We start from the raw sequence: 11,690 nt of genomic DNA, 5'->3' as shown, positions 1-11,690 counted from the left end.
GTATATAGTGCCATTACTAAAATATATTTGTGGAATGATACTTGAGAAAAGTAAATGGCACAGAATCTAACCAGTGAGCAATCACCCTCTAATACTTTATTGATAGTTAGCTTTCTTTCTGTCAGAATATACTCTTGAATCAAGCTGGGCCTCATATCTATATTATCAAGAATTTACCTCTTTATTTTAAATATGTTATTTGTTGTTAAAGTTCCCCATGCTTTACTTTCCCCCCCAACACATACCAGAATTAATGTTAGAAATGTGGTCTTGGCTAAGAAATAGCCTCCATGTTTCTTTTACCTTTATTAATTCATTTGTTGATCTTATATTGAGTTTTTATTGCCTCCAAAAATAGATTGAGCACTAAGGATTTTTTAAAACAAGTAAGATGTGTTAGTCTCTCAGTGAAGAAACAAGGTCAATGAGAGAAATAACAGTGATAGAGGATTAAATTATATAATACATAGATTTAGCAAAAAACTTTTCAAAACTAGACAAAAATATTATAAAACATGGAGAATCTAGTGGCAAACACTCCCTGGGTTTCTTGTTGTAATGATCTAGTTAGTCTTATCAATGCATAGAAATATGTTACGATGATGGGCAATGCCATTCCAAGTTAAGTAACAGCATCAACAAAAGCATTTAAAAACTGGAGAGTACCTGGGAAATGGTGAAAAGTTTGGCATGCCTAGGAAGAGGATTCATTTAATGGGAAGAAGGAAGAAGAGCAGCTGGAGAAGTAAAATATAGCTAATCTACAGTTGCATGTATAGGTCACAAGGAGCCTGTGTTTTATATTATTATTATATTTTATGGGTCAGCATCTGTTGATCTTGTCCCAGAAATGCACATTATACATCCACAATTTGCCATTCATTCTCATAGGGTTTCATGGAACTCTGAAACCCATTCAGTGTCTCAGATTATAAATTCCTGATTACTTAATGGAAACCCAAAAGAGATTTTAAATAAGTAGAACCAAATGATGGCATTGTTTCTTAGAAAGAATACTCTTGTTGCAATATGAAGGAAGGATAGAGGATGGATGAGAGGAAGAGATGTTGCTGACAGAGAAAGAGAACTGAGAAGGCCATTGCAATAGCTCAGGTTAGGGAATTGGGTAAATGTCCTCATCTAGCCTCCCAAGGTTCTTTGTGCTCACTTCTACACACATTATGTTAATATGAATATATCTTTCATTAAAATGCAAGATCCTCCATCCTAGTACTACTTCCTCTATGTGAAGAATGTTTTAATGAGGTTTAGGACATCAACAATAAATGAGGGGAATAATCAGATATTGGGGACATTTCTGTGGTAGAAGTAATAGAATTTGGCAACTGGTTAAATGTAGGATGGGGGGGAGAAAAATTAGCCAAGAATGATTTCAATGTTTCTAACTTGGAATGCAGGAAGAAGATTAAATTTTGCTAGATAACATTAATTTTGTTTCCAAATGCAGGATATGTACCTATCTTGGTAGAAATACAGATAATGTATTCAGGAGAGAGGTCAAACAAAAGAAATAGAATCTGGCATCTCTAGCACATGGATGGTACTTAATATACTTCCAGTGGATGAGATTCTACAGGGAAACTATGCTCAATCAGAAGAGAAGCACAAAAGAAATCCTAGAAATTATCTGTAAATTAATGGCAGATGGAAGAGAAGGAGCCAGAAAGAAAGACTGAGAAAGGATGGTCGGGATAATAGAAAGAGACAAAAGGGAAAATGATGACCATAAGTCAAAGTAAGAATCCCAGGAAGTATTAATATTAATAATAGGGTTGTGGTAAAGAACACAGAGAAGTCAGAGAAGACCCAGAAATGATTATCAGTTTGGCAATTTGTGTTATTTCATGAACACATTTTCAAAAGAGTAGTGGCAGCAAGAACCTATAAAATGCTGAATCGTCACTTGGTGATGACAAAGGAAAATCAGAGAATAGACACAAATTTTCAATCAATCTTCATTGATGGTAAAGGATGACTTTGAATAGTGGTACTTTGATAGCCTATTAGGGCCAAAAAAATTGTGGTTTGTAAAGTATTTTCTTTTCTTTTGTAAAGGAACTCTTGGAGACCTAGATGAAGGAGGAGGAGAATCCTGAAGACACAGGAAAGATTAAATGGATAAAGCAATTTTGAGTCAGCAGAACAAGGGATCCAGTGCATAGCGCTCTTCTGAAGAATGAAGAAAAGGCAACTACGTAAAGAACTGTCTACCATTACACTAACATTTCACACACTACACTACATTACAGACGCTGTATGTTATCATAAAACACGCCTATTAGTCTATATTGCTGTGTAGTTCTGTGGGGTTTTGTGATATTTGCATTTATTTTCCTTTATCCATATTAGACAATGATTACCATGAAAGTAAGCAATGATACCTCCTTTTATTTCTTCAAATACTTACCTCAGACAAGTAGAAGTAAATCTCAATAAGCTAGAAATGGATGAAATTTTTTGTTGTTGTTTGTTTGCTTATTTTATATATCATGTGAATTCTCATTTCTGGATTCATCTCATTTCAGAAATTTTCCTTTTAACTAAAAATAGACTCTTCATGTTGTCATCTTTCCAACCAAAGCTGAACAAAGCCAAGTAACCTTTGTGTCCATACTTAGAAATTGAAATTGTCCTTCTTTCTACTTTGATAAAAGTGTTATTTCCTCAATGTTCTGATTTCTACTTGTCAAGGAGAAAAAAACTGAATAAATTAACTTTTACTCACAGAACACTGATTGATAATAATTTAATGAGACACCTGCAGGGAGCAGTGTTTTAACTTAGAAAGTGATTCTTTAGTGATGGAGTTGCAAGCAGTATGGGATAACAAAAATAGCACACAAGCAGTCCCTGTATTTCACAAATAACACAGAAAGAAGTTTGTAGTCTGCTAGAAGTTCAGACCTGAATGTATTTACATTTAAATTTTGGTTCTCCTGGAGAGAGTTGGAACCCATTCTATTAAGTGAAGTATCCCAAGAATGGAAAAATAAGCACCACATGTACTCACCAGCAAACTGGTTTCCCTAATCATCACCTAAGTGCACATTTGGGAATAACACCAATTGGGTATCAGACAGAGGTGGAGACTGGGGGAAAGGAATGGGTGCATACCTACTTGATGAGTGCGATATGCACTGCCTGGGGAATGGACACGCTTGAAGTTCTGACTGGCGGAGATGGGCGTGGGGAGGAGGGGATGGGTACACACCTACATGATGAGTGGGATGTGCACTGTCTAGGGAATGGACACGCTTGAAGCTCAGACTCAGGGGGATGGGGGGGGCATGGGCAATATATATAACCTGAACTTTTGTACCCCAATAATGAGCTGAAATAAAAAAATATTTAAATCTTTAGAATATTGTATTAGAGTATTTTGTAGTGGGGTATAAATATTATAAATATTTTTTAATTCTTTATAAAAATAAACAAAAAATAAGGTAATAAATTGGAAATACATGTACAAAAATGCAATGTGTGCACTACATTTATAATAGCAAAAATCTAAAAATAAGTCCAATGTTCAACCATAGATAGTTAAAAATTACTTTTGTGGGGTGAATACTGTGCTTTCATTAATAAATCTGGCTATTTGCTTATTTTTACAAGTATACCATTTATATGTACTGCAAGGTCCTATAGAATAACACATGAAATTAAAGATTAAAGAATGTGTTTCTTTGAAATATCTTAGGAGACTGGATATCAGTATGCAAGACTTCTCAGATTTCAGAATATTTTACCCTCTGTATACAGATCTCTAGGGAAAAAAAAGTTGCCAGTAAACACCATTAACAATCTTTCCTATGTATGTATAGCACTTATCTATGCTGATCAAAGTTATTTGCCTTCTTTTATATCCATTTTAGCTGGAACTTAATACATAATCTTCCATGGCACACTTAACCAAAATGGTTTGTGTAGAGTCATTTTATTTATTTATTTTTTCATACAAAAGGAAAAAATTATCGATTGATATATTATGGTAGAAATATTTGACATGAGATTGAGCCTCTCAACAAATTTTTAAGTGTACAGTACAATATTGTTAATTATAGACTCAGCATCATGAAACATATCTCTAGGACTTTTTCATTTTGCATAAATGAAACTTTATACACAGTAAACTGCAACTCCCCATTGCCCCTTTCCCCCCAGCACCTGACAACCAGCTTTCTAGTCTCTGCTTTGATGCATTTGACTAATGTTGACACCTCATGTGTATAATCATGCAGTAGTTGTCCTGTGACTAGGTTATTTTACTTAGCATAATGTCCTCCAGATTCATCCATGTTGTCACATATGGCAGGATTTCCTTCTTTTTAATGTTCCATTGGAAGTATATACCACATTTTCTTATCTATTTATGTGTTGATGGACTAGTGTTTCCATATCATGGCTATAGTGATTGATACTGCAATGAACATGGGAGTGCAAATAGTTCTTTGAAGTCTTGGTTTTCAATTTTTTGTTTGGAAAAATAACCAGAAGTACTATTGCTGGGTCATATGATAGTTATATTTGTAAGTTTTTGAGGAACCTCCATATTATTTTCCATAGTGTTGTACCATTTTATATTCCCATTAACAGTGCAGGGAAATTACGATTTCTCCCCATCTTGCCAACAATTATTTTATGTTTTTTTAAAATAGTAACCAGTTTTTGTCCCTGTGGTTTTGATTTTCATTTGATTTCATTTGATTAGTGATGTTGAGCATCTTTTCATATACTTGTTGGCTATTTGTATGTCATTTTTGGAAAAAAAACATCTATTCAAGTCCTTTGCCCATTTTTAAAAATTTATTTATTTTTATTTCAGCATATTACGGGCATACAAATGTTTAGGTTACATATATTGTCTTTGCCCCACCTGAGTCAGAGCTTCAAGTGTGTCCATCCCCCAGATGGTGCTCATCGCACCCATTATGTATGCATATACCCATTCCCTCCTCCCCCCTCCCATTTGCCCGGTACCTGATGGATATTACTACTATATATGCTCTTAAGTGTTGGTCACTTAAGTCAGTTAATACCAATTTGATGGTGAGTACATATGGTGCTTGTTTCTCCATTCTTGTGATACTTCACTTAGTAGAATGGACTCCAGCTCTATCCAGGATAATACAAGAGGTGTTAGATCACCATTGCTTTTTGTGGCTGAGTAGTACTCCATGGATACATATACCACATTTTATAAATCCACTCATGTATTGATGGGCACCTGGGTTGTTTCCACATCTTTGCAATTGTGAATTGTGGCTACTTGTTTTGTTTTGTTTTGGTTTGGTTTTTGCTGTTGAATTACAGTAGTTCCTTAAATATTTTGGAAACTAACCCCTTATCATATATATAGTTTATAAGTATTGTTTTTCACTGTAGGTTACCTTTTCATCTGTTGATTGTTTCTTTGTTGTGAGAGCTTTTTAGTTTGATGTAGTTCCTCTTGTCTGTTTTTGCTTTTGTTGCATGGGTTTTTGGTGTCATATCCAAGAAATCATTCCCAAGACCAATGTTATGAGGTTTTTCCCCTATGTTTTCTTCTAGATATTTTACAATTTTACATTTAAATCTTTAATTCATTTTCAAGTTGATTTTGGTGTAAGGTGTGGGGGTCCATTGTTACTCTTTATCATGTCTATAACCAGTTTTCCTAGCACCATTTGTTAAAGATTATTCTTTTCCCATAGTGTATTCTTGTAAAAAATCATTTGACTGTATACATATGGGTTTATTTCTGAACCCTATTCTGTTTCATTGGTCAATATTGTCTGTTTTTATTCAGTCACAATAAATGAGAAGATATCATATTCAGCAATCTTCCACAAAGAAGTTGAAGATTTTTGACTATTGCCCAAAGGATGAGAATAATATTGCTAAAAGGGTGGAATAAAAGATATATCTGTAATATTTCTAAATGTTATCTGTTTTCTTAATACCTTCTGCTTCTAATGCTGTCCAATATACCAGAAGAAATCATACACACTTTTCAGATTTCCACCTAACTTATCAATTGTAAAACACATCCATAAAGATCTTTTAACATGTTTTAGCTGTAGCTTTTGATGGATAAATGGATTTCTTTTTTTGCTCAGTGCAGCTCACTTACAGGGTCATGGAAATGGGCTCTTCATGGATTTCTCTGCTTCCTCTTGTTAAGCTGGAAACACTATATAACACACACAAGATTCTATCCAATTCACAGAATGCAACGTACCTGAACTGAAATGATTTGATTCATGATAAAATTTAAAACACATCCCATCCACTGATCAATTTATATATTGCTTATGAAGATTTTTCACCTGATGCTAAATATTTTGAAGGGAAAATCCTCAACATTATTAACCTTGGGAAAAAATACCTATGTTTTTTTCATTGTTCAATAAACAAGGATCCATAGTCTAAAAACAATAAAAACTACTGGTAACTTATTCCATTTTTAACTCTCTTCTTCTAAATTTTGACACGTCAGTTTTGGTGGTTTTAGAGGAAGAAGCAAAAATGAATTAAACACAGCAAACCAAAACAATTATTAAAAACTGGAGAAAGTATAAAGAATGTGCATAATAGGTAAACAGATTCAACTTTGTAAACTAATCAATATATTTTCTTTATTATGTAAAGGTAACCACATTATATAATTTTCTTTTCTTTTTTTTTTTTTTTTGAGACAGAGTCTCACTCTGTTGCCCAGGCTAGAGTGAGTGCCGTGGCATCAGCCTAGCTCACAGCAACCTCAAACTCCTGAGCTCAAGCGATCCTCCTGTCTCAGCCTCCCGAGTAGCTGGGACTACAGGCATGCGTCACCATGCCCGGCTAATTTTTTCTATATATATTTTTAGCTGTCCATATAATTTCTTTCTATTTTTGGTAGAGATGGGGTCTCGCTCTTGCTCAGGCTGGTCTCGAACTCCTGAGCTCAAACGATCCGCCCACCTCGGCCTCCCAGAGTGCTAGGATTACAGGCGTGAGCCACCGCGCCCGGCCACATTATATAATTTTCAATCAATAAAATGGTAGGAAATTAAAACACTTCAACCAAAGAGGAGATATAAACATGAAGCACAATTCCCACTGTTACGATGTGCTGAATTGGGGTTTTGCTTTTGTTTTTGATTTTTCAGATTATCAAATACAATTTCAAAAGCAATTATTTCAACTCAAACAAATAAAACACACACACACAACTCTCTCACTAGGTTATATGAAGTTCTCACTGATAGAAAAAGGAAAGTCTTCAGCAGTAGGGAAAGAGACAAAATAGGTTCAGAAAAATGTCTAACATCAAAGTTCTATGACAATTTTGTCAGACATAACAAATGAGATAACTATAGAAAGTGCAAATTATAATTTGTGATATTTCTGAACTTCCATTTACTTCTTTACCAGGCATGTTATCTCTGTGATAAACTGTAAGATTTAATGGAGTTGTGCTAAAAGGAATAAGCTGATATCTTGGAGAGAATAATAGAATAGCAAAGAGGAAAATCAATGATTCTAACTAGTTAGCTCTTTTGGAAAATGTTCACTTGGGCAAGGAGCAAGAGAATTAGATATCTACCTTTGTTCTGTGATCCTTATAGGTCAGTTAATAGTCCTATCACAGCGCCAATAGGATTTTCTGATTCTATTTTATGCATGACAACCAGTTAGATTATATATTGTTATTTAAATTCTAGCATAACATTCTCTATCCTCACTGTGCTTAATTTGAAAGTAAATTTATTACTCATAAAAATAAGCTGCTGACAGTGATTGGCTGCCCCATAGAAATACTGCTATTTACCTGTTTCTCTATGTGTTCTCAGTTTCAAGCATCAATATTTAATGAAACAGTGTTTCAGCACGTGTGTGAGAGGGAGTGTGGGTGTGTGGTGTGTGTGCTTGAAAATGAAATAATCACTTATAACCTACTTTATAATTTTTATGACACTTTTTAAAAACTTTTAATTGACACATAATTATCATACATTTGTATGGGAGTACTGAGTGATTCTTAAATATTTTTCCTCTTTTCCATTTTATTTGTTTTAACAATAGCCAACAAAAGAGACCTGAAATATTCAGGAATTTTTTGGAACTTCTTAACATTGACTACCAGATTGTTTCTATAATGGATGCATGGAGAGATAAAGCTATTCTGGTACTAATACTACAGAATCCACATCAGAAAGCCAAAAAGAATTTTCTTAGACCTCCTGACATCTGCAGGACCCCTCTCTGTCTCCCATCTATCCAGCAGTTCAGGGGCTGACATCAAAATAGTGGAATCATTGTTCTGCATAATTTCCAGAACAAAGATTCCTGTGATATAATTTCAGGCGCCCATGATGTCTGAGCCAATCACAACTGTCTGAGACTTCACAATCTCGGCACAATTTTAGGCACACTGCTGTTGCTTATTACTGGTTTTGTTTTTCATTTTTCAAAAAGAAAAATGCTTGCTGAAGAACTATTAAATAGTTCATTAATAATAATTTTCGTAAAGAAAGTTTTGAAATACATAGCTATGTATTATAGATATATACAACAGATACACATATACATGAATACCTGCTTATAACATGATATTAGATATAGAACACATTATATAACATATACCTTTAAATGTTTTATATGTACAAACATATAAAACATAATTTCACTCAGAACAAAATAATTGTTAGATACAAGCTTCATTTTCCTTCTTTACTACCAAATACCAGCTCTGCCCTCACAACCATGTCCTAAACATTCTGCTTATGGCAATGTCTAAAGAATGAGAGACAAAATAGAATGATATAAAGGAAAATTGCCATGGAAAAATGAGTGCATAGATTAAAGCAAAATTATTTGTGTATGTTTTTATTTAACTCATTCAACAAATTTTCTCAACACATATTTATTGATCCTTTTTATGGTCTCTTATGCCCATAGTTTGAAAATGTAAAATACAAAAAACAATTAAATTTCTATAATTGAGGGAAAGTCTATTCTTACTAGTTTTGCGGAGCAATTGGAATCAATAAATACCAAAATTCTCTGGAAATGTAAACTCTCAATAAGTTAAGAATATTTATACAATATCTAGAGTTATTTAATAAATGTCAAGAGAATGATGGGTTTGGGCAGAAAGTATGTGTATTGAGAACTATAGCGTGGGAATAGATTAAACACAGGGCTATACACGAAAGCGGACTAGAAGTCAGAAGACCTACATTCTAATTTTTTTCTAGCTACGTGATCTTGGATAAATCACTTAACTCCCCTGAAAATCATGATTATTTTAACTTGTTTCTAAGGATTTTTCACAGATGTATAATTTCACATATACTGAAATAACATTTTGAGTAAAAGAATTCTATTTGTTAAAGTACTGATTTTAAGACTTAGTTTATACATCTATATTCTATTTACAAAAAAAATATGGTTTTACTGATGATATCAAACTATTGTTAAGGGCATATTCACTTCCTTTAGGTAAAACCTGCAAAAACAATTTACCAAGAAGGAATTTTCAAAGACGTACTTGTAGAAATGTCAATTTTTGCATATGACTGGTAGAAATGTGAAAAGTGATTATTTTTGCAGGCTCTAATTCTAAGACTTAGTTTTTAATGACTTAGTACTGATAAACTATTTGTATGATAAAATGCATTTCTGCAGTCTGTATTCATGATAAGATAATTTCTGGAAGTGGGTTGGCATTCAGGGTATCTCTGTTGACAAGCTGAAATAAAAGCTGACTGGATTTTTCTTTTCAATAAGCTTTATAATACTTAACTGTTTTAGCGCATGCTGAAAGAGAAAGAATATCAAGTCTGATACATCGCATCCCGAGCACGTGAATGTGATCTCTGTTACATACCAGTGGCGTGGAAGGGGTGAAATAGGATGTGGGAGATATCTGGAAATGTGTTTTCGAAGGAGGAAAAAAGCAGGGAGGGCACATCAGAGGAGAAATCCCTTTATTATGGTACCTTCATGAAATACCACCTTGATACGTGAAGCAGGAATGTCCCTTTATTTACCAAATTCTAGTGAAATGATATAAACTAAATTAATTCAAATGGTTTCTATTCATTCATAAATGCCAAGTAAAGCTACCAGCAATTGAGCCAGTGCCAGTCCAACTCTGACTCACTCTTTTGGTTTTCACTTGGTAGCAATTCTGCTAAGAATTTGTCTCCAATATTGAGACAGACCAGTTTTATAAAGACTCCATGTAGACTGGATTGATTCTAGGATTTGGGCTACTGTCCCTCTTAATGGGAGACTACTGGAGTGGTCCTGCTTTGTGTGTGTGTGTGTGTGTGTGTGTTTGTGTGCCTAATTTCCAATTAATTTGCTCTTATCAGACCTTGGGAAATACATTGACCCCAAAGTGAAATAAATCCCTTAGGAACACCATCAGTATCCTTTTTCAAGTATTTTGTAGCTAAACTTCACCTTAATACGAGTTTGGCCAGAAAAAGATTTGCCTCATACACATAAATCAAGTAATCAAGTAGATGATTACATTCATGTCATTCTATTTAGCTCTTTGACTTCTGATAATATCAAAAGAATTTGTTTCTGTTTGCTAAATGTTTTGTACACTTTTTAAAAATATGCTACAATATTCACTTTCTCCTTTAGTTGGTATATTTTCTTCCAAACATCACAGCTCAAGAAGTGCCAAGATATACATGTTAGGATCATTCATCTTCTTAAACTGTTCGTAATTGAATGTGTGGGAAATCTATTATCAAATACTTGTATTAAATGTTCACATTCAACTTTTCAGAGTAACTTCTTTTTCCTATTACATACGGGTGTATTAGCTTTAATTATGAAGGAATAGAATATTATTTTGGAGGCATTTATACATTTTGATTTCTTAGTTAATTACCAAATAAGCATAAGAATGAAACATCCTTTATAAACTATTTTCCTGTTTAAGAAAGTCATCAGTTACCACAAGTGAAATAGTCAAAGAAGAGAAAAAACAAAACACCTGTATTCAAAGAACACGTTTTAGAAATTTAAAAATGCCATTATAAATGTTTTAAAGCATTTCTGCCATTTCCTAGTCATCATTTTACCAAGCGGTTTAAATATATTAAAAATAGGACAATTAATATTTCCTAAAATGAAATTAAAAATAGATGACATAGGGAAGTTGAAAAAGTCTTATTTAATGAAAATAATGGTAAGGATAATAATATCTACAGAATAGGAGAAAAAGAAAGAAAATTAAAAATCTCTTAGGAAATATCCTGGTCAAGTAGATTATACTTATATCTTGTTTCATAGTCTAAACCAGGCTGAAGTTTTATAATGAAATGACCCTGACCTGAAGCCTCCTTTGTAAATGACTAGTGCCTTAATTATTTGCATCTGTGAACTCAAATGAACATACTTAAGGATATATCAATATGCTCATAAATCATCTGCAGGCGATAAGTAGTCCAACATAGATAATTAGAGAATTTACGGAAGGCTTACTCCCTCTGTTTATCTGCTTATGACATTTGCGGTACAGCCCTAACAGCAGGATAATTACTAGATTTATTCATCAAACAAAATCACGCCTTCTGGGAATGCACAGTGACTCCGGTTTTAGGACTAATAAAGACATTTTTCACCAAAACTCAAGTACTAATTTGCTCAATAACTAGCTGCAATAAGCTTTTATGGAAGCACTC

This window comes from Eulemur rufifrons, chromosome 17 (genome assembly GCF_041146395.1).
Source record: "Eulemur rufifrons isolate Redbay chromosome 17, OSU_ERuf_1, whole genome shotgun sequence".
Classification (NCBI taxonomy): Eukaryota; Metazoa; Chordata; class Mammalia; order Primates; family Lemuridae; genus Eulemur; species Eulemur rufifrons.
The sequence above is the reverse complement of the archived record's forward strand: the minus strand, read 5'-3'. Positions refer to the sequence as shown.